Here is a 23,554-nt window from a genome sequence, read left to right on the forward strand (position 1 = left end):
GTTCCTTGATTCCTCAGACAAGGTTAACCTTTTTAGGATTCCAAATAGATTCAGTATCCATGACTTTGTCTCTAACAGATAAAAGACGTCTGAAATTGGTTTCAGCTTGTCGGAACCTTCAGTTTCAATCATTCCCTTCAGTAGCTATGTGGATGGAGGTTTTAGGTCTCATGACTGCAGCATCGGACGCGATCCCCTTTGTTTGTTTTCACATGAGACCTCTTCAGCTTTGTATGCTGAGCCAAAGGTGCAGGGATTATACAAAGATATCACAATTAATATCCTTAAATCCCAATGTTCGACTATCTCTGACTTGGTGGTTAGATCACCATCGTTTAGTTCAAGGGGCCTCTTTTGTTCATCCATCCTGGACTGTGATCACAACAGATGCGAGTCTTTCAGGTTGGGGAGCTGTCTGGGGATCTCTGACAGTGCAGGGGGTTTGGAAATCTCAAGAGTCAAGATTACCAATCAGTATTTTGTAACTCCGTGCGATTCTCAGAGCGCTTCAGTTTTGGCCTCTTCTGAAGAGAGAACCGTTTATTTGTTTTCAGAAGGACAATGTCACAACCGTGGCGTATGTCAATCATCAAGGTGGGACTCACAGTCCTCAAGCTATGAAAGAAGTATCTCGGATACTTGCATGGGCGGAATCCAGCTCCTGTCTAATCTCTGCGGTCCATATCCCAGGTATAGACAATTGGGAAGCGGATTATCTCAGCTGCCAGACTTTACATCCGGGAGAGTGGTCTCTTCACCCAGATTTGTTTTTTCAGATTGTTCAGATTAGGGGGCTTCCAGAAATAGATCTGATGGCTTCTCATCTAAACAGGAAACTTCCCAGGTATCTGTCCAGGTCCAGGGATCCTCAGGCGGAAGCAGTGGATGCTTTTTCACTTCCTTGGAGTTATGAACCTGCTTATATCTTTCCGCCTCTAGTTCTTCTTCCAAGAGTGATTTCCAAAATCATAATGGAGCGTTCATTTGTACTGCTGGTGGCTCCAGCATGGCCACACAGGTTTTGGTATGCGGATCTTGTTCGGATGTCCAGTTGCCAACCTTGGCCACTTCCGTTAAGGCCAGACCTTCTATCTCAAGGCCCATTTTTCCATCAGGATCTCCAATCATTAAATTTGAAGGTATGGAGATTGAATGCTTAGTGCTTAGTCATAGAGGTTTCTCTGACTCAGTGATTAATACTATGTTGCAGGCTTGCAAATCTGTATCTAGAAAGATTTATTACCGAGTTTGGAAGATTTACATTTCATGGTGTTCTTCTCATAAATTCTCTTGGCATTCTTTTAGAATTCCTAGAATTTTACAGTTTCTTCAGGATGGTTTGGATAAGGGTTTGTATTCAAGTTCCTTGAAAGGACAAATCTCTGCTCTTTCTGTTCTGTTCAACAGAAAAATTGCTAATCTTCCTGATATTCATTGTTTTGTACAGGCTTTGGTTCGTATCAAGCCTGTCATTAAGTCAGTCTCTCCTCCTTGGAGTCTTAATTTGGTTTTGAGGGCTTTACAGGCTCCTCCGTTTGAGCCTATGCATTCTCTGGACATTAAATTACTTTCTTGGAAAGTATTGTTCCTTTTGTCCATCTCTTCTGCTAGGAGAGTTTCTGAGTTATCTGCTCTTTCTTGTGAGTCTCCTTTTCTGATTTTTCATCAGGATAAGGCAGTTTTGCGGACTTCATTTAAATGTTTACCTAAAGTTGTGAATTCTAACAACATTAGTAGAGAATTTGTTGTCCCTTCGTTGTGTCCTAATCCTAAGAATTCTCTGGAGAGATCTTTACATTCTTTGGATGTGGTAAGAGCTTTGAAATATTATGTTGAAGCTACTAAAGATTTTAGAAAGACTTCTAGTCTATTTGTTATCTTTTCTGGTTCTAGGAAAGGTCAGAAGGCTTCTGCCATTTCTTTGGCATCTTGGTTAAAGCTTTTGATTCATCATGCTTATTTGGAGTCGGGTAAATCCCCGCCTCAGAGGATTACAGCTCATTCTATTAGGTCAGTTTCTACTTCCTGGGCTTTTAAGAATGAAGCTTCTGTTGATCAGATTTGCAAAGCAGCAACTTGGTCTTCTTTGCACAATTATTCCAATTTCTTGTTGATGATCACCCCACTTCTTGGCTATTCGTTAAACTGAATTGGGGGTGTATTTATAGGCATTTTGAGGTTTGGGAAACTTTGCCCCTCCTGGTAGGAATGTATATCCCATACGTCACTAGCTCATGGACTCTTGCCAATATGAAAGAAATGAATTTATCAGGTAAATTCTTGCATAAATTATGTTTTTTTTTAGGAAAATTTCTTTCTTACTTGGGGTATAGTCTTTTTTTCAATTGACTGTCATTTTCAAATTTGCGGGCAGAATTAGGCTCGCGAGGACACAAAATGCCAAAGTATATTGCGTCATTTTTGGCGCGACATTTTTTGGCACAAAGTTACTTTCGATGAAGCAAATTCGTCACTTCCAGCGTCTTAGTTGACACCGAGTCCTTTCACAAGGTTGCGTCTTAAATGACGCAAGTGTGTCATTTCAGGATGTTGTTAGCGCCAAAAAAAATGTTAGTTTGTGTTGTGCGTCATACTTGGCGCCAAATATTTTCATTATTTAAAACCCCATTCCTATATGCCTCTTGCCTTTTTTCTCTATCAGAGGGCTATGCTGTTTGCATTTTTTCCCATTCCTGAAACTGCCATATAAGGAAATTGATAATTTTGCTTTATATGTTGTTTTTTTCTCTTACATTTGCAAGATGTCTCAATCTGATCCTGTCTCAGAAATCACTGTTGGAACCCTGCTGCCTGATAACAGTTCTACCAAAGCTAAGTGCATTTGTTGTAAACTTGTGGAGATTATATCTTCAGCTGTGGTTTGTAATAGTTGTCATGATAAACTGTTACATGCAGATAATGGCCCCTAGTTATCAAGCTGTCAACCTCAAATACGCTGGAATTCCGCAGCGTATTTGTGGCGAGGCTGATTCGCCTTAGTTATCAAGCCCTAGATACCGGCAAAAGTAGAATTTAGTGACGTAAGCTTCGATCCGCCAAACTCAGTCCGACACAGATCGATTCTTACGTCACTCCAGATGTTCCGCACACAAGTGCGGCACTATCTGACTACTTTTGCTAGTTATCAAAAAACTAGCAGGTATGCTCGGCTTTTTTCCGGACCAGCGTACCTGGTTTTCAAACCGCCGCCCTGGAGGCAGCGGATCCCATAGGAATCAATGTGAGTCTGACCATAGCGAAAGTTCATGTTCGCTGCTGCCAGATATCCCATTGATTCCTATGGGAGATGTCTACACCTAACACCCTAACATGTACCCCGAGACTAAACACCCCTAATCTGTCCCCCCTACCCGCCGCAACTAAATAAAGTTATTACTCCCTAAACCGCCGCTCCCGGAGCCCACCGCCACTATAATAAATATTTTAACCCCTAAACCGCCGCTCCCGGACCCCGCCGCCACCTACATTATACATATTAACCCCTATCCTGCCCCCCCTATACCGTCACCACCTATAATAAAGTTATTAACCCCTATCCTGCGGATCCCGGAACCCAGCCGCAACTAAATAAATTGTTTAACCCCTAAACCGCCGCTCCCGGACCCCACCGCAACCTATATTAAACTTATTAACCCCTAATCTGCCCCCCCACACACCGTAGCCACCTATAATACATTTATTAACCCCTATCCTGCCCCCCCTACACCGCCGCCACTGTAATAAAATTATTAACCCTTAAACCTAAGTCTAACACTAACCCTAACACCCCCTAACTTAAATATTAATTAAATAAATCAAAATAATATTTCTCTTATTAACTAAATTAATCCTATTTAAAACTAAATACTTACCTTTAAAATAAACCCTAATATAGCTACAATATAAATAATAATTATATTGTAGCTATCTTAGGATTTATTTTTATTTTACAGGCATCTTTCAATTTATTTTAACTAGGTACAATAGCTATTAAATAGTTATTTACTATTTAATAGCTACCTAGCTAAAATAAAGAGAAATTAACCTGTAAAATAAAAACTAACCTAAGTTACAATTACATCTAACACTACACTATACTTTAATAAATTATTCCTATTTAAAACTAAATAGTTACCTGTAAAATAAACCCTAAGATAGCTACAATATAATTAATAATTACATTGTAGCTTTTTTAGGATTTATATTTATTTTACAGGTAACTTTGTATTTATTTTAGCTAGTTAGAATAGTTATTTAATAGTTATTAACTATTTAATAACTACCTAGCTAAAAGAAATACAAAATTACCTGTAAAATAAATCCTAACCTAAGTTACAATTAAACCTAACACTACACTATCATTAAATTAATTAAATAAATTAGCTACAAATAACTACAATTAAATTAAATAAACTAACTAAAGTACAAAAAATAAAAAAGCTAAGTTACAAAAAATAAAAAAAAATAAGTTACAAACATTTAAAAAATATTACAACAATTTTAAGCTACTTACACCTAATCTAAGCCCCCTAATAAAATAACAAAGCCCCCCAAAATAAAAAAAATGCCCTACCCTATTCTAAATTAAAAAGTTACCAGCTCTTTTACCTTACCAGCCCTTAAAAGGGCCTTTTGCGGGGCATGCCCCAAAGAATTCTGCTCTTTTGCCTGTAAAATAAAAATACAACCCCCCCCCAACATTAAAACCCACCACCCACATACCCCTAATCTAGCCCAAACCCCCCTTAAATAAACCTAACACTACCCCCCTAAAGATCATCCTACATTGAGTCGTCTTCAGCCAGCCGACCACCGATGGAACCAAAGAGGAGATCCGGAGCGGCAGAAGTCATCATCCAAGGGGCGCTGAAGAAGTCTTCCATCTGATGAAGTCATCATCCAGGCGGCGCTGAAGAGATCTTCCAACCGGGCGATGTCATCTTCCAAGCGGCATCTTCAATCTTCTTTCTTCCGGATCCATCTTCATCCCGCCGACGCAGAACATCCTTCTTCCCCGACTGACTAACGACGAATGAAGGTTACGGACTAACGACGAATGAAGGTTCCTTTAAGGGACGTCATCCAAGATGGCGTCCCTTCAATTCCGATTGGCTGATAGGATTCTATCAGCCAATCGGAATTAAGGTAGGAAAAATCTGATTGGCTGATTGAATCAGCCAATCAGATTGAAGTTCAATCCGATTGGCTGATCCAATCAGCCAATCAGATTGAGCTTGCATTCTATTGGCTGTTCCAATGTTCCTTTTAAGGGCTGGTAAGGTAAAAGAGCTGGTAACTTTTTAATTTAGAATAGGGTAGGGCATTTTTTTATTTTGGGGGGCTTTATTTTATTAGGGGGCTTAGATTAGGTGTAAGTATCTTAAAATTGTTGTAATATTTTTTAAATGTTTGTAACTTATTTTTTTTATTTTTTGTAATTTGGCTTTTTTATTTTTTGTACTTTAGTTAGTTTATTTAATTTAATTGTAGTTATTTGTAGCTAATTTATTTAATTAATTTAATGATAGTGTAGTGTTAGGTTTAATTGTAACTTGGGTTAGGATTTATTTTACAGGTAATTTTGTATTTCTTTTAGCTAGGTAGTTATTAAATAGTTAATAACTATTTAATAACTATTCTAACTAGCTAAAATAAATACAAAGTTACCTATAAAATAAATATAAATCCTAAAATAGCTACAATGTAATTATTAATTATATTGTAGCTATCTTAGGGTTTATTTTACAGGTAAGTATTTAGTTTTAAATAGGAATAATTTATTAAAGTATAGTGTAGTGTTAGGTGTAATTGTAACTTAGGTTAGTTTTTATTTTACAGGTTAATTTCTCTTTATTTTAGCTAGGTAGCTATTAAAAAGTAAATAACTATTTAATAGCTATTGTACCTATTTAAAATAAATTGAAAGATGCCTGTAAAATAAAAATAAATCCTAAGATAGCTACAATATAATTATTATTTATATTGTAGCTATATTAGGGTTTATTTTAAAGGTAAGTATTTAGTTTTAAATAGGATTAATTTAGTTAATAAGAGAACTATTTAGATTTATTTAATTAATATTTAAGTTAGGGGGTGTTAGGGTTAGTGTTAGACTTAGGTTTAGTGGTTAATAATTTTATTACAGTGGCGGCGGTGTAGGGGGGGCAGGATAGGGGTTAATAAATTTATTATAGGTGGCGATGGTGTAGGGGGGCAGGATAGGGGTTAATAAATGTATTATAGGTGGCGACGGTGTAGGGGGGGGGGCAGATTAGGGGTTAATAAGTTTAATATAGGTTGCGGCGGGGTCCGGGAGCGGCGGTTTAGGGGTTAAACTATTTAGTTGCGGCGAGGTCCGGGATCGGCAGGATAGGGGTTAATAACTTTATTATAGGTGGCGGCGGTATAGGGGGGGCAGGATAGGGGTTACTAGGTATAATGTAGGTGGGGGCGGTGTCCGAGAGCGGCGGTTTAGGGGTTAATACATTTATAACAGTTGCGGCGGGGTCTAGGAGCGGCGGTTTAGGGGTTAATAACTTTATTGATTTGCGGGGGGCTCCGGGGGCGCCGGTATAGGGGGTAGAACAGTGTAGTTAGTGTGGGTGCTTAGTGACAGGCTAGCAATAAAGCTGTCAAAAAGCAGAAAGAGCAGCGAGATTGGATGAATGATAACTCTCACAGTCCGCTGCTCATCGCCCCGTACTTGGTGCGCGGCTTTTTGACAGCTTTTTTGATAACTTAGGCGAAATTTTGAAGGTCCGCGTCGGCGATGGTAGGCGGGCGTATTGAACCGGCGAAGGCAGGTAAAGTAGACGGCTTGATAACTACCCCCCAATGTGTCCATCAGTAATAGTTAATTGCCTGTTGCTGTTCCTTCAACATCTAATGTACAAGTGATACCTGTGAATTTAAAATAATTTATTGTTGATTCTATTCAGGCTTTGTCTGCCATCCCGCCTTCTAATAAACGTAAAAGGTCTTTTAAACTTCTCATAAAGTTGATGAAATTTCAAATGACCAACAACATACTGAATTATCATCCTCTGATGAGGATCTATCTGATTTAGAAGATCCTTCCTCAGATATTGACACTGACAAATCTACTTATTTATTTAAAACGGAGTATATTTGTTCTTTGTTAAAAGAATTGTTGATTACATTGGATATTGAGGAAACTAGTCCTCTTGATATTAAAACTAGTAAACGTTTAAATTCTGTTTATAAACCTCCTGTGGTTACTCCAGAGGTTTTTCCAGTTCCTGATGCTATTTCTGATATGATTTCTAATGAATGGAATAGGCCTGTTACTTCTTTTATTACTTCTTCAAGGTTTAAAAAATTGTATCCTTTGCCAGCAGTTACATTGGAGTTTTGGGAAAAGATCCTCAAAGTTGATGGGGCTATCTCTACTCTTGTTAAACATACTACTATTCCTATGGAATATAGTACTTCTTTCTCCAACATTGGTGTGTCCGGTCCACGGCGTCATCCATAACTTGTGGGAATATTCTCTTCCCCAACAGGAAATGGCAAAGAGCACAGCAAAAGCTGTCCATATAGTCCCTCCTAGGCTCCGCCCACCCCAGTCATTCTCTTTGCCGTTGCACAGGCAGCATCTCCACGGAGATGGTGAAGAGTATGTGGTGTTTAGTTGTAGTTTTTTATTCTACTATCAAGAGTTTGTTATTTTAAAATAGTGCTGGTATGTACTATTTACTCTGAAACAGAAAAGGATGAAGAGTTCTGTTTGTGAGAGGAGTATGATTTTAGCAGCAGTAACTAAAATTGTTTGCTGTTTCCACATAGGACTGTTGAGATGAGATAACTTCAGTTGGGGGAAACAGTTAGCAGACTTCTCTGCTTAAGGTATGACTAGACATATTTCGAACAAGACTGTGTATTGCTGGAAGGCTGTCATTTTTCCCCTCATGGGGACCGGTAAGCCATTTTCTTAGTCTCAAACAGAATAAAGGGCTTAGTATGGGCTATAAAACTGGTAGAAACTTTTATGGGCTTCTGTTGATCAGATATGTAAGGCAGCGACTTGGTCTTCCCTGCACACTTTTGCCAAATTCTACAAATTTGATACTTTTGCTTCTTCGAAGGCTATTTTTGGGAGAAAGGTTTTGCAAGCCGTGGTGCCTTCCGTTTAGGTAACCTGATTGGCTCCCTCCCTTCATCCGTGTCCTAAAGCTTTGGTATTGGTTCCCACAAGTTATGGATGACGCCGTGGACCGGACACACCAATGTTGGAGATAACAGAATTTATGCTTACCTGATAAATTACTTTCTCCAACGGTGTGTCCGGTCCACGGCCCGCCCTGGTTTTTTAATCAGGTTTGATGAATTTCTTTCTTTAACTACAGTCACCACGGCACCCTATAGTTTCTCCTGTTTTTTTCTCCTGTCCGTCGGTCGAATGACTGGGGTGGGCGGAGCCTAGGAGGGACTATATGGACAGCTTTTGCTGTGCTCTTTGCCATTTCCTGTTGGGGAAGAGAATATTCCCACAAGTTATGGATGACGCCGTGGACCGGACACACCGTTGGAGAAAGTAATTTATCAGGTAAGCATAAATTCTGTTTTTAAAGATCCTTTAGATAGGAAACTTGAATCTTATCTAAGGAAAGCCTATTTGTATTCGGGTCATCTTCTCAGGCCTGCAATTTCTTTGGCTGATGTTGCAGCTGCATCAACTTTTTGGTTGGAAAATTTAGCGCAACAAGAATTGGATTCTGATTGTCTAGCATTGTTTGCTTGCTTCAACATGCTAATCATTTTATTTGTGATGCCATTTTTGATTTCATGAAAATTGATGTTAAATCTATGTCTTTAGCTATTTTAGCTAGAAGAGCTTTGTGGCTTAAATCTTGGAATGCTGATATGACTTCTAAGTCCAGATTGCTTTCTCTTTCTTTCCAAGGTAATAAGTTATTTGGTTCTCAGTTGGATTCGATTATTTCAACTTTCACTGGAGGGAAGGGAATTTTTTTGCCTCAAGATAAAAGACCTAAGGGTAAATCTAAAGCTTCTATCCGTTTTCGTTCCTTTCGACAAAATAAGGAGCAAAAACCTAATCCTTCCCCCAAGGAATCTGTTTCCAATTGGAAACCTTCTTCAAACTGGAATAAATTCAAGCCATTTAAGAAACCAAAGCCAGCCCCCAAGTCTGCATGAAGGTGCGGGCCTCATTCCAGCTCAGTTGGTAGGGGGCAGATTAAGATTTTTCAAGGATGTTTGGACAAATTCTGTCCAAAATCAATGGATTCTGAGTATTATCTCTCAGGGGTATCGAATAGGATTCAGAGTAAGACCGCCAGTGAGAAGATATTTTCTCTCACGCATCCCAGCAAATCCAGTAAAGGCTAAGGCTTTTCTGAAGTGTGTTTCAGATATGGAGTTTTCAGGGGTAATCATGCCAGTTCCATTTCAGGATCAGGGTCTGGGTTTTATTCAAATCTATTCATTGTCCCAAAGAAAGAAAATTCATTCAGACCAGTTCTGGATCTGAAAATTTTGAATTGTTATGCAAGAGTACCAACTTTCAAAATGGTGACTATAAGGACTATTCTGCCTTTTGTTCAGCAAGGGCATTATATGTCCACAATAGACTTACAGGATGCATATCTTCATATTCCGATTCATCCAGATCATTATCAGTTTCTGAGATTCTCTTTTCTAGACAAGAATTACCAATTTGTCGCTCTTCCTTTTGGCCTAGCGACAGCTCCAAGAATCTTTTCAAAGGTTCTCGGTGCCCTACTCTCTGTAATCAGAGAGCGGGATATTGCAGTGTTTCCTCATTTGGACGATATCTTGGTGCTAGCTCAGTCTTTACGTTCTGCAGAATCTCACATGAATCAACTAGTGTTGTTTCTTCGAAAACATGGTTGGAGGATCAATTTACCAAAAAGTTCTTTGATTCCTCAGACAAGGGTCACCTTTTTAGGTTTCCAGATAGATTCAGTGTCTAACCGACAAGAGACGTTTAAAATTGGTTGCAGCCTGTCGGAAACTTAATTCTCAGTCATTCCTTTCAGTAGCTATGTGCATGGAAGTTTTAGGTCTCATGAATGCAGCATCGGACGCGATCCCCTTTGCTCATTTTCACATGAGACCTCTTCAGCTTTGTATGCTGAACCAATGGTGCAGGGATTATACAAGGATATCACAATTAATATCCTTAAATCCCAATGTTCGACTATCTCTGACTTGGTGGTTAGATCACCATTGTATAGTTCAAGGGGCCTCTTTTGTTCGTCCAACCTGGACTGTGATCACAACAGATGTGGGTCTTTCAGGTTGGGGAGGCGAGATTACCAATCAATATTTTGGAACTCTGTGCGATTTTCAGGGCTCTTCAGATTTGGCCTCTGTTGAAGAGAGAACCGTTCATTTGTTTTCAGACAGACAATATCACAACTGTGGCATATGTCAATCATCAGGGTGGGACTCACAGTCCCCAAGCTATGAAAGAAGTATCTCGGATACTTGCTTTGACGTAATCCAGCTCCTGTCTAATTTCTGCGGTTCATATCCCAGGTATAGACAATTGGGAGGCAGATTATCTCAGCCGTCAGACTTTACATCCGGGGGAGTGGTCCCTCCATCCAAATGTGTTTTGTCAGGTTGTTCAGATGTGGGGTCTTCCAGAAATAGATCTGATGGCTTCTCATCTAATCAAGAAACTTCCCAGGTACCTGTCCAGGGATCCTCAGGCGGAAGCAGTGGATACGTTGACACTTCCGTGGTGTTATCAACCTGCTTATATTTTCCCGCCTCTAGTTCTTCTTCCAAGAGTGATCTCCAAAATCATCATGGAGCAATCGTTTGTGTTGCTGGTGGCTCCAGCATAGCCTCACAGGTTTTGGGTTGTGGATTTATTTTTTTCATTGAAAAATGGCTGTTTTTATTTTATCCCTCCCTCTCTAGTGACTCTTGCGTGGAGTTCCACATCTTGGGTATTGCTATCCCTTACGTCACTAGCTCATGGACTCTTGCCAATTACATGAAAGAAAACATAATATATGTAAGAATTTACCTGATAAATTCATTTCTTTCATATTGGCAAGAGTCCATGAGGCCCACCCTTTTTATGGTGGTTATGATTTTTTTGTATAACGCACAATTATTTCCAATTTCCTTTGTTGATGCTTTTTACTCCTTTCTTTAGCACCCCACTACTTGGCTATTCGTTAAACTGAATTGTGGGTGTGGTGAGGGGTGTATTTATAGGCATTTTGAGGTTTGGGAAACTTTGCCCCTCCTGGTAGGATTGTATATCCCATATGTCACTAGCTCATGGACTCTTGCCAAAATTAATTTATCAGGTAAATTCTTACATAAATTATGTTTGTTTTTTTCCCTGCTCCTATTTTTTTGCTCTTATTTCTTTTCCTACCTCTCTTGCTTGGCTGTACTTTAGACTGAGGTGCCAGTGAGGTGGGAGGTGTTTTAGAGCTCTTGGGGTTTGGGAATCTTAGCCTCCTCTTAGTGGCAGGGAAGAGTAATTCCCAGGATTACTGGATCGTGGACTCTCACCACCATGAAAGAAATGCATTTATCAGGTAAGCATAAATTATGTTTTCTCTGTAAAATTATTGAGCTTTGGTTTACAGACAAATATTGGATAAGGAAGCATTTGTGTGTATAGAAAGTGTCAAAATAAGGTGATCTGATTTACCTGCAAGCTCAGCCCATTGTAATGGATTGTGGTGTCCAAGAACAAAAACAGCTATTTCGTATACAAAATTAATATAAAGGATCAATTTATCATACATTTTATACTCTGCTGCTGGTATAACAAGTCATTGGAAACACATTAAGGGGACACCAATTTTATATTACACTGTCCCTTTAAGCATAGAGATAAAGGAACATTAAACTTAATTTATAAAAATGTATATCTTGCATACTATTTAAAGATGTAAAATAGTTTTGTTTTGTTTTTTGTTTAGTTTTTGCATTAAATATTACACAATGTTGCATTTTTGCAGAACATGTATTTGGTGGAAATTCTTGTAGTAAAAGTTGTCACTGTTTCAGTGATAGCCTTTAATGTGCACTGAGCATATGTACATATTCCCTTTGCACCTGCTCAGAAAGAAAACTATGACATTTTATTGGTTGAGCACTTAGTTTGTGTCATCTCGGATGTGATTTAGGGCCTCAGCCGGCTGTGTTATATACCTGTATGTTCCTTGCACAGCATTAGCCATCACTGAAACAGTAAGGACAATTGCTAGAAGCATTTTTGCTATCACATGTATATTGCAAGATAACTTCAATTCTAGTTTGAATTGCAATCAGGGGCATTTTAATTGTGACTAACTATATTGTCATTTTAAAGGGATATGAAACACAACAATTTTCTTTCATGCTTCAGATAGAGCATACTAGACATGTGCGATTCGATTCGGTTCGAATCGAAATTCGGACGAATTTGACGAATTCGGAGATTCGGATCGATTCGAATTTCCGAATTGCGGTAGTGCCGAATCTACCGAATAAATCCGAATCGATTCAAATTTATTCGGTAGATTCGGATGGCCGTGTATTGCACTAGTATTGTACAGTATACTAGTGTAATGCACAGCACATCCCATTTAACACTGACCGAAATTCCGAATCGAACCGAATTTCCCACGAATCCGAATGAATCCGAACCGAATTCATTCGATTTCTTCCGAATTCGAATCGATCCGAACCGAAATTCGAATCGATCCGAACCAAATTTTTCAAAGCTGAACATATCTAGAGCATACCATTTTAAACAACATTCTAATTTACTTCTGTTATCAATTTGTCCTTCGTTCTTTTGGTATCTTTTGTTGAAAAGCAGGGACATATGCTCAGGAGCCGACCCATTTCTGAGGAACTATATGGCAGCAGTTTAACAAGATTGTTACCCATTTGCAAGAGCACTAGATGGCAGCATTATTTCCTGCCATGCAGTGCTCCAGATGCCTACCTAGGTGATAATAGAGGTAAATTGGAAACTTTTTTTAAATGGTATGCTCTGTCTGAATCACACAATATTTCATATCCCTTTAAGTTAAAACTCTTTATTTTGATTATGTGACTAATAGCACAACTTTTACATTGGCTGATTAAGAAAACTCCCACAGCTTGGGCATAAGAACAAAAGATTACTTTTTTAGTACGGGAGCATCAGTTAAAAGGAAGAGAAACACAAAACCACAATGCACATGAAAAATGCCCTTTTTTAGATGCAGCAAAGAATAATAAAAAATGAATATTCTTTAAACTACTAGTAGAGCTCCAAAAATGTTACTTGTGGCTAAATCTGTACCTGACAACATAATATCCTGGCTGGCTACTAAATTTTCAGGTACATTTTTCATTCCCTGTTTTAACGTCCAATTTCTTTGAATTCCAATAAAAAGCGTCTAGGGGACATAACAGCTCTCAGTTCTGGTTACTGTGAAGTTTTCCAGAACATCCCTACCTTAAGGCACCGTTTGGTCACCATTCTGTCTTTGTGACCCTTCTTAACCTAAGCTGGTCAGCAGGCTAACTCTGGTGTCAATATTGTTTATGGGAAAAGACTGATGGCAACCAGGTGGGGTTTGCAGTACTGTCTTTTTTAGCATGGCTAGGGAATGCATGTTCCAATCTCTAAACATGAGAAATGCTCATCTGCAGCCGTGGTTTCTCCACTTCATTTACCACTATCTGCTCAGTAACATGTCCTTAATAAAAAAATGATCAGAAGTGTGTTTTTATGTTGCACAATCATGTCATGCTTTGTTTTTTATTTTCCCTGTTAATTCTGTAGTACATTTTTATATTGTCTCTCACAGCCCAGATAAAGTATTTCAGATGTTTTTGTATTTATTTATTTTAGTCCTGCAGGGTATATACAAGTATTTCAGATATTACTATACAGAAGAGTATTTCTTATTGACCACTAGTCAACGTCTCACCAAGAAGATTTGTTAGACCCTATATGTAAACATTATTCCATTAGTTGCCTCTCTGGTTCATGACTTCAATCCTTTTTGACAGTGAAATGTATTTTGGTGAGTGAGCTATGCATTAAGTTATACATTGATCATGTTTGATGCTTGTAACACCAATAACTGTTTTTTTTTTTTGCAGTGAAATTCTTTTGGAAAGATTAGGCGGTGGGAGTGTTCTCAATGTTATTATTGGCTAACATAATAAAGAATTAGAGGGCCTGTCATAAGTAGGAAATCAGTATGGCTATAATTGCATTTATAATTCAATCTTCTATTTATTTTTTACTATGTATTTTTGGAAGCCATCAGTGTGTGAATAGGAACAGCTTTCGAGTTATCGTACATAACTTAATTACTTGCTACTTTCAATAACTTAAGTTTGTTTAGTTCGTATAAAAGAAACTCAAGCAGGACACGACTGGAAGGGTCGAGTGACCTGGCCCACCCTGAGTGAACTAGAAGTAGTGTGCGTCAGGAGCACAAACATATGTAGGCACTAGGACATTTTGTCCTAAGGGATCTTGGAAAAATATGTAGCAACAACATGCTTGGAGTTTTGGAAAGATAAAGGCCTTTTTGTTTCTGTGATGGGGAGAACTGTTTTCAAAGCCATCTTGAAGGCCCCTGTGCCCAGTATCTGCTCATTGCACCTTCCTCAAAGTGTGAGATGCGTTGAGTATTCACAACATGGTTAGAAAGTAGAATATGCAAGGAATTCTGGGAAAATTCCTTTGTTAGTAAGTTTCTGTGATGATAATAGAAATAATGAACATAATATATCCATTGTTATGTTAGTGGCAATTGCTTCTGGAAATTAACCTCGCTAAAAAAATAATGAAAAATTATAAAAAAGCAAATTTTTGCATTGAAAACCACCAAAGGTCAGTGCGCTTAATTATTTGAATCTATATATTGTTTATTTCTCAAAAAGCTGAAAAAAATGTGTATAAGGACAATGTCCATCATATAAGGCGACATCAGACAAGTTTTGCAAAGGACATTGCATAATCTGTGTTAATGTTAATGTTCCTGTCCAAAATGAAAAGGGGCATGACAGTCCAAATGAAGCTTTCATTATTTAGATAGAAAATGCAATTTTAAGAAACTTTTCAATTTACTTCTGTTATCACATTTACTTTGTTCTCTTGGTATCCTGTGTTGAAAAGCATACCTAGGTAGGCCCAGGAGCAGCAGGGACATGGAAAGCACACAATCTGAGCATTTTTCATTCAAACCCCTATTTTGCTGAATAAATGATTTATAGAACTTTACCAATCCATGAGTTCTAAAAAGGGTTACATTATGTTTGGCCAGTGAGAAGCTGTACCATGGTATTTTTCATCCAGTTTTGTGGCAAAGCCCAGCTGCTCTGGTAAGAGAGCAGAGGTCTGAAAACCTGCAGATGAAATGCAAAACTTACACCTAGGTTTCATTTGACCTCTATAGTAATGGACTGTACTTAAATATATATTAGGTTGCAAGATCAGACCATGGTTTTGGGCACTGACGCCACTTTATTTTTATATATCACAACAGCTAGATGAATGTACTACATGAGAATAGCCATACACAGAGCAGAATAGAATTTGTCATCAAACTGACACCCAAAAGTTTATCGTTTTATGATAGAAATGAATATTTATCATGCAGCAGATTGTCACAGCCTGGCAACAAACTGTTTACAGGATCGTCTCATCAGCAGTCTCTTTCTTTTTAATTGTTCTAAGGCTTTCTCTAGATTATAAATTCTGTGTTTTTTATTTGTACTACTGTGATCTTGCTTATGTTTGAATTCTATGCTACTAATCAGTTTCTTACTTATGTGAAACACGTCCGTAAAATAGCTGGTTTAAAGCCCTATTCTTCATGAGCTAAGGTGGGCTGCTGCTATGGCGTTATGAAGTACATCTGGTTTTACCTAGTCTGAGTTGTCATCTGTACTTCTAAAAGATCCCTGACATTAAAACATGACTTGAGGAATGTTGTGTTTATGTATTCCTGGCCTATAGGCTCTTTTTAATTTGATGCACAGAAAGGATCACCCACTAGATAGATAGATATCTTTACTAAGCATCTAGTGCACACTCTCACTATAAAGCAGTCAAATTAGACTTTTTTTTAATTACAAAAGTTGTAGCGACAGACCAGACATGCCTGTTAAAACTTGCTTTGCAATTTATGGATTAAAAGCCACACCTCTAGGGGAACATCAGCACCAGAGCTGTTTTTGTTGTTAGAGACAGTTTGTTTGAAGCCACTGTTCTTTCTTAGTCTGGCAAGTGATGACATAACATTAACCCCTTCAGTCAATAGAAATGAGTGTCACTGCTAGTAAGAGACACTCCTATGATCAGGCAGTGCCTTGGGGCATGTAATTCTCATACCCAGAGCTCTCTGTTTCTGCATTCACTTTGTGTGTGATGTTTTGATGATTTGCAGATTGCAGGTTGCTGAAAGATAATCTCAGACTATGAAGCGCTCTATAAAAGAAGCTTACATACAGAAGACATACAGCTTTGTACATACCTACATATAGAGTGAATAGCTATACTGCTATCTCTGAAGGTGCTTAAAGGGACATTGTACCCTAAATTTTCTATTTATACAGCCAATCTGGTGGTGTTTTTGTAAAAATGTATGGTTTTGCTTATTTTTTTAAGAACATTGTGCTGATTTTCAGACTCCTATCCAAGCCCCACAGTGTCAGATGTATACGTGCATTTACAGACTACTGCTGGCTCCTGGTTATGTTATCTGTCTTTTCATATGTAGAGGGGGGAGGGAGTGTCTGCTTTTTTTTACCCAGACCCTTTCAGTGGGTGTCCCAGCCTAACCTTATCAACAATGCTAAACTGGGAGCTTCTAAGAAAGTTTTTAAAAGGTTTTATACTGGATTTTTAGATCACTATCTGTGCATATTATTCTTTATATTAATGTCTATTACATGCAGCTATATGAAAATTGGTGTATACTGTTCCTTTAACTAGGGTGAAGGGAGAGTCATGGCATTATATCTTCCAGTAATGCCCTATAACTTTCTCTGTTATAATGATAAAAATCAGCCCAAGAAAGTATTTTTGTGTGTATTGTACGCAGCTGGCAGGTATTGCTATTGATGGATTAACTTGCTGTGCATTGCTAGCCTTTTCTTGTAGCTAATGTGTTAAATCTTTGTCTCATTGCACGTGCATTGCTCCCTCTTCACTAAAGGTATACATCCAAGGTAAATTCTGTAGCCTTGATCTGTAATCTGACTCTTGCTTGTACCCTTCAATTTTCTTAGCCTTTAGCCACTGTTAAAGTGCCTTCTAAATCCCCTGACACCACTCACAACTATAGTAAGGCTTACAATGCTATTAGAGCAGTGGTTGGAAACACAAATGCACAACGGTTATCATGTTTTAGTATCAAGTGCTGTTTTCAGGACAGTTGTTCACAATTATTACCTACTTGGTTTAAACAGTACTTTTTTTTTAATGCACTTTAGATTTTCTTGTGAACTGATTTAGTTATGTTACCTTACCTGGCTGCATTACAACGGGGTTGTAAGAAGTGAAAAAGTAAAGTTCATGGTCAACAGTTTTAATATGGTTTCAATTTGACCCGCTGCACATAAATGTAAATTTATCTTTTTGCTACTAGTTACCTAAAGCAACCAAAATATACTTTTGTTACATCTTCCATTTTAATGGCATTTCAAACTATAATAATGAAATCCAAATATCAGATAAACTTATTTCATATCATTAAGGAGAGGGGGGAATCTGGCAGTTGTCTGCTACTTTGACACCTCTACTGGGAGTCTCTTAAATGAATCCACCACACATTCTGCAAAAGTGAACTTAGAATTTAAAACCGTGATGTACTGTAAATGAGGAAGGGGCGAGGGCACCAAAATGTCACATTAAAACGTTGGAGTGATATTTCAAATCCAGAGAGTGCAATTATTTTGTGGATGTTATAATTTTTGCTTTGCACCCTGGTACTTTCCAAGATAGTTTGAGAGTGCGCTATACTATAGAATTTATATATATTGGGTGGTTTAGGTGCTAGGTTACATTTAGCAAGGTGACATTTGACAAAGGCACATGTTATGTGCCAAAACGTTATGTCTGTTTATTATTGGGAATAAAAGGATCTTTTATAAAGTCCAGTGAGTGCCTGCTTCTTCTTTGGATATTCTATGCACTTTATAGCAGTGCACCTTGGCAGTTCTAACGGATGGGGTAAGATTGGGCTGTCCTGTCTGGACTGTGTGTGTGTATATATATATATATATATAATATATTCAATTATTCACTTGTGTACCCTAAATTTTCCCTTATTTGCCCTGATCTACACCTAACTTGTGTGTGTGTATAACTGTATAAGATATGTGTGTGTATATATGTGTGTGTGTTCTGTATATGTGTGTGTGTATATATATATATATATATATATATATATATATATATATATATATATATATATATATATCATAAATAACCTGTGTGTGCATTTCCAGCATTCAGCTGTGTATAACCTTTTGGTGCTTTATCCTGCAGAACAACAATTTTTTGTGTATTTTATTTTTTCAACTTAAATTTTTTGCTATATTTCTTCTAAAGTTTTAAAGTAAAGCAATGCAAATACAATTTAACATTTATAATCTCAGTTTCTACAGCACCCAGGCTTAAGAAAATGTTAAAGATAATATGCAATTAGCTCTAAATATACAATAGACCTGCTTTCCATTTCCGAGTGAGATTTTCTTGATATGCCTTAATATAAAAAAAAATCCCTTGTGTAAATCATATGCAGTTACAGGTTTCTCATCACCTTCTCTGGAATGCACACAATTATTGTACACCAAATTCTTTGAATTCTTAAAAACAATGGTTTTTTTTTTGTTTTTTTTAAGATTCCAACAAAATATTTTTTTCCTATATTTTTTTTCCTATATATATTTTTGGTTTTTACAGTTACGGGGGTTGTCATTGAAGAGAACCACAAATTCCACTGAAACTGAAATCAGCCTTGTGGTTGTGACACTTCTTTTTTAGGGAAAAAAAGTAAATGGCCCTGGGTCAGCTGCATTGATTTAATGCATTACTTAGGCTGCCAGAACTGAGGTAGAATCTCCTCAGACTGCATCAGGAGTGCCTCAAGCTTCTGTGATTCCTTTTGATCAAATCTCTGTGAAAGATGAGTGTCATGCCCTCTTCAAGCCAGCTGTGAGGGGACTGCCCTGTGACTGAGAGCAAGCTGGAACAGAGCACAACGGGGCACTGAGGTGAGAGCATGCTGCAGAGGTGAGAGAGGCAGACACAAACTTAGAGGTCCCAGAAAACACCAAGTGGGAGGATCTCATTCCACTCCCCAGTGTACAGTCTTGGTATTCATCAGACCTTGAGGTGCTCATATTCAAACAACGCTAAGAAGGCATGTGATGGTTCTGCAACAGTACTTGTACAGACAGGAGTTAGCTTCATCTACATAGCTGGAGAACTCCCTGACGGAATGAGGAATTAACTTCCTGGGATCTATGGACTTGCATTCTTCCTAAAAAAAATGGCCAAAGTAAGAAAACTTTTTTCATTTTTGTAAATAGTTTTAGCTGTAAATTATTCCCTGTTTTAAAATAGTTTAATAACTAACGTTATTTGGCATTCTATATAGATACTACATTGCTGTATGAATTTTTAGCCATTTCATAAAAAAGACCACTAGTTTCATATTCAGACTATTTAGATTGTCACTTATTTGGATTACACAAACTATAATGTGACTTTAAAAGAGTCCCACATAATGTGCTTTAAGCAAATGCATTAACGTTCTTATGATGCAAGAATGCTTTTAAGAGCAGACAGTAAAAAAAATATTCCTGAAGTCCCTTTCAGGATTATTAGTGTCCGGTGATCTGTCTGTATAAATAATGCATACAAACCTCCTTACTTTATTCTAAAGGCTGTTGTTGCCCTTCCTTGCATTAGATTCACTATATATATATATATATATATATATATATATATACATATATATATATATATATATATATATATATATATATACATATATATACATACATACATATTTATACTTCATATTCTGTGAGATATAATTAAAAGAGTGGATTGTCAATTCATTTTGCACATTTTAGTACTTTTAATTGTAGGCATGATTTTTATGTAACAAGTGCTGAATAATAAACAGGATTCATTAACTTCATGAAAAAAATATATTTACTCTGCCATTTTCAACAAACATATATCCATTCACTGAGATCACACACCTCACTGGTTTGTACTTTTTGTGTGTTAATCAAATTTTAGTTAGTAAAGAGGAAACAACTATGCCAGTGAAATTGATACAGAATCAGGATCAATAGAATGAAAGATGGGTTTTAACTATACAGTATCCATTATAGTAAATACTTGGGTAAGGTGTGCCAAGTCTCATCTCTGAGTACATATGACGTAATGGTTAGAGTGGTAATAGATAGCTTTTAATGTCTGCTAAATTCTGTCCACTTCAGGTGTCTGACTGTTCTGTTCCCTCTTGCGGAGAGTTAATCAGATTTATCTGCTTTACTATATTCTCTGTCAGAATTCAGAATCACATAGCATCTTGGCTTCATGAAGTGCAGAAGCTTATTGTTTGCCTTTATCTCTTTGGTGAGCTAAGTCTGCGTTGCAAGACCTTGGGGCATGTTGTGTAGCAGCCTACAAGTGAAGTCAGCTTCATTAGTTTTATGATGGCACATCACTACATGGGCTGGTGTTGCTGCTCCCTCCCAGCAAGTCCTGGAGCAGGATCTGGGCTGCCTAGGTTTGGATAAGCTTGTAAGGATTTGTCAGCCAGATGTGACACGATTGTCAAGAGGCAAGTAAAGGAGGAGATCTGATATTAATCAGTGCATAGCTGGAAGCTAAACTTTCTCAAAGCAGTGTAGAAACATGTTCTTCTCATTTACTGCTCTGATTTTTGTCCATGGATCTGCCACTGACTCAATTGCACGCTTTATTACAACAGGGTGTACTGCTTAATGGCCTTTATTCAGCATTGATGTGCATGTATGCTGCAAATATAGAGTCTTTTTTTAAAAGCTGGTTGATCTTTGCTTGTTGGTTTTGCTACAATTCTGCTAACTTCATAAGTTTTTAGGTAAAATGGTTTAATAGGAATTCTGACAGTAAGCTAAATGACAAAAATGGGTTTCAACTTGTATGAAATTTGATGTACAGTGCCCCTGTCTGACCTGCGACATAGTTTGAGGTAGCCTGTGAGCGGATGTTTCTAATTCTTCTTTACAGTGGTTCCTTTCATTCCCTCACAAACATTGTAATGGTATACCTGCATTTAAATGACAAGTCTGTGTTTGGTTTTTCACCCCCAGAATTTCAGTCATTTGTTTGCAGACCCTCATTCCTGAAATTAGTTTTTTGTATCATATTAAAAAATGCATGTTTATTGGCAATTAAATAATTATATGAATAATTTCTAGCAATACATCTCGGTCTTGTGGTGAGTTTCTGTTCTAACCTTGAGATACAGTACATAAAAAATACTAGCTTATTAATCACAGGGAAAATAAGGTTTTGTATCAATTATTAATAACCTGTATTGTTGCATCTTCCTATTTTACGTCAAATTCGCCAAACTCGGGGTAGCTTGTGTGTGTGAATATTCTCTCTCTTTCTAGCCACACCAAATACTTGAGAATCAGTATTCTAGTAAGTACACCTTTTATATGTATATAGGCACATCCTGACGATGGATGGACATTGCAGAAGAAAGCACTGTTTATTGGTTGGGTGTGGTTACAAGTAGGTGATATAGGCCCTAGCCAAAATCCTTACCTCCTGCACTTATTTAACTTTATTTATAAAGAAACTAATAGGGTCCTTAGCAGGTGCATATGCTGTCAAGTGTTTCATCTGGCTTTGTATACATAGTATTTCTGAATCTGCTGTAATGCCGCTGATTCTGCGTACTTACTGGGAACCTGTTTCAACCAGTGCAGTGAAATAACTGAACAGGAAGCTGTCCATTATTTTTTTAATTCATATTCCAAAAACGTTTAGACGTATCTTTGTTATATTATAGTCATTATTAAACATTAATTGTAGTGTTCAATCTAAGAAGTTCTGGATACTGCCTGTTTAGCAGCTCTGTAAACACTACAGTGTTTACAAATGTGACTAGGGGGCTATGCTTCAAACCTAACAGGTTGGGTGGCAATACTAGGTACCCTGGGATTATGCCCAGTTATAACAATTAAACAATAACTATGTTTATTATGGTAGTTGGATAACAAAACTGAAATAACTATTAAAGCAAGGTTTATTGTGCACAGTGCAGAAACTTCACAATGTATTTTCATTATTTATTTGACCAGTTTTCCTGTAATTTAAATGTGGAAATTACAGTTTTCCCTCTTCCCTCCAGAGAGGCTGGAGTGTACTCTATTCAGCATGCATGAGCATTAATTGCTTGATATATGCATTTCAATCTGTCCCTAAGTGTCCACAGAAATGGAAGTAACACTCAAAAGTATTTTCAAGGGGTGTGCCTCTGGACTGCAAAACGTCACATATTTCCAACCAAATTATGTTTTAAACTGCTTTTAACATATTTATTTATATTGCAGTTTGTACATAGAGCATTTTTTAATGCAGTGATTTCATTTCTTGTGCTAACAGAAAAACTATTAATTTAATGTGACTTTAACCAACAACTAAATATATTGGTCCAAGCAAAAAATGTAATATTAAATTGCATTTAAATTTTTGAACTGTGTAATTGAGCTGGGAAAGAATTTGTTTTAATTACACATAAGTTTCCCATCCTGGTGTTGCAGCGCAGCCTTCTATTAGCTCACAACCCAACTGCAGACAGCACACAGAAATAGATAATACAAATAAATACAAACCTTGCAGTCAGTTTGTTGGTACCTGTAGGTCTCTGAAGAGACATGATTAGTTAGATTTTAAATAAAAAAGACTCAGGGGAGTGTAAAAAGTGCAATTTGTATACAGAAATTGTTGATGAGAAACAGGCAAAATAAATATATTTTTTCCTGTGCTTAAAGGGACATTGCAGGCAAAATATAAATGCACGTATATTTGCAGTATACATGTATTCTCAAAAAAGCATCTAGTAAGTTATCACTGTTTTAGTGTTAACATTTTTCTCTGCACGTGAAGCATAGCTAGATATTCTGAGTGCCCCAGCATTTTAAATACTGCAGCTGCTCAGAGAGCCAATGTCAGTAATTAACAAATTGAGTCATTACCGGATGGTACAAGCACCTTAGACTCTGAACAAGTGCTGTGTCCTGGTGCACGGTGCATAGTTTAATACACTTTTGAAACAGCTATAACGTTTATTAGAAGCAGTTTTGATAATACATGTATATTACACAAATGCTTCTATTCAACACTGAAATGCACCCATGAGGATTCCAATTCTGTGCAATAAATATACAATAAATCACAATATATCGCTATGTTATATCCTTCTCTATTTGAGGACGCCATGTTATATTCTCCTTCTGGAAATATCTCTCATTAATACATCTATATTGGATGAAA

General features: G+C 37.4%; 1 protein-coding gene across 2 annotated transcripts in view; it reads left to right on the top strand.

Annotated features, from left to right (window-relative positions):
• The first annotated feature begins 19,270 nt into the window (after positions 1-19,270).
• Positions 19,271-23,554, top strand: part of BNC1 (basonuclin 1) — a 40,047-nt gene continuing 35,763 nt past the window's right edge. The window contains exon 1 of one of the 2 annotated variants that reach the window (XM_053717416.1): positions 19,271-19,541. The gene's annotated coding sequence lies outside the window, so the exon portion shown is untranslated. The remainder of the gene's footprint in view (positions 19,542-23,554) is intronic. The other variant, XM_053717417.1, reaches the window with a different exon arrangement.

This window comes from Bombina bombina, chromosome 6 (assembly GCF_027579735.1).
Source record: "Bombina bombina isolate aBomBom1 chromosome 6, aBomBom1.pri, whole genome shotgun sequence".
NCBI classification, from domain to species: domain Eukaryota; kingdom Metazoa; phylum Chordata; class Amphibia; order Anura; family Bombinatoridae; genus Bombina; species Bombina bombina.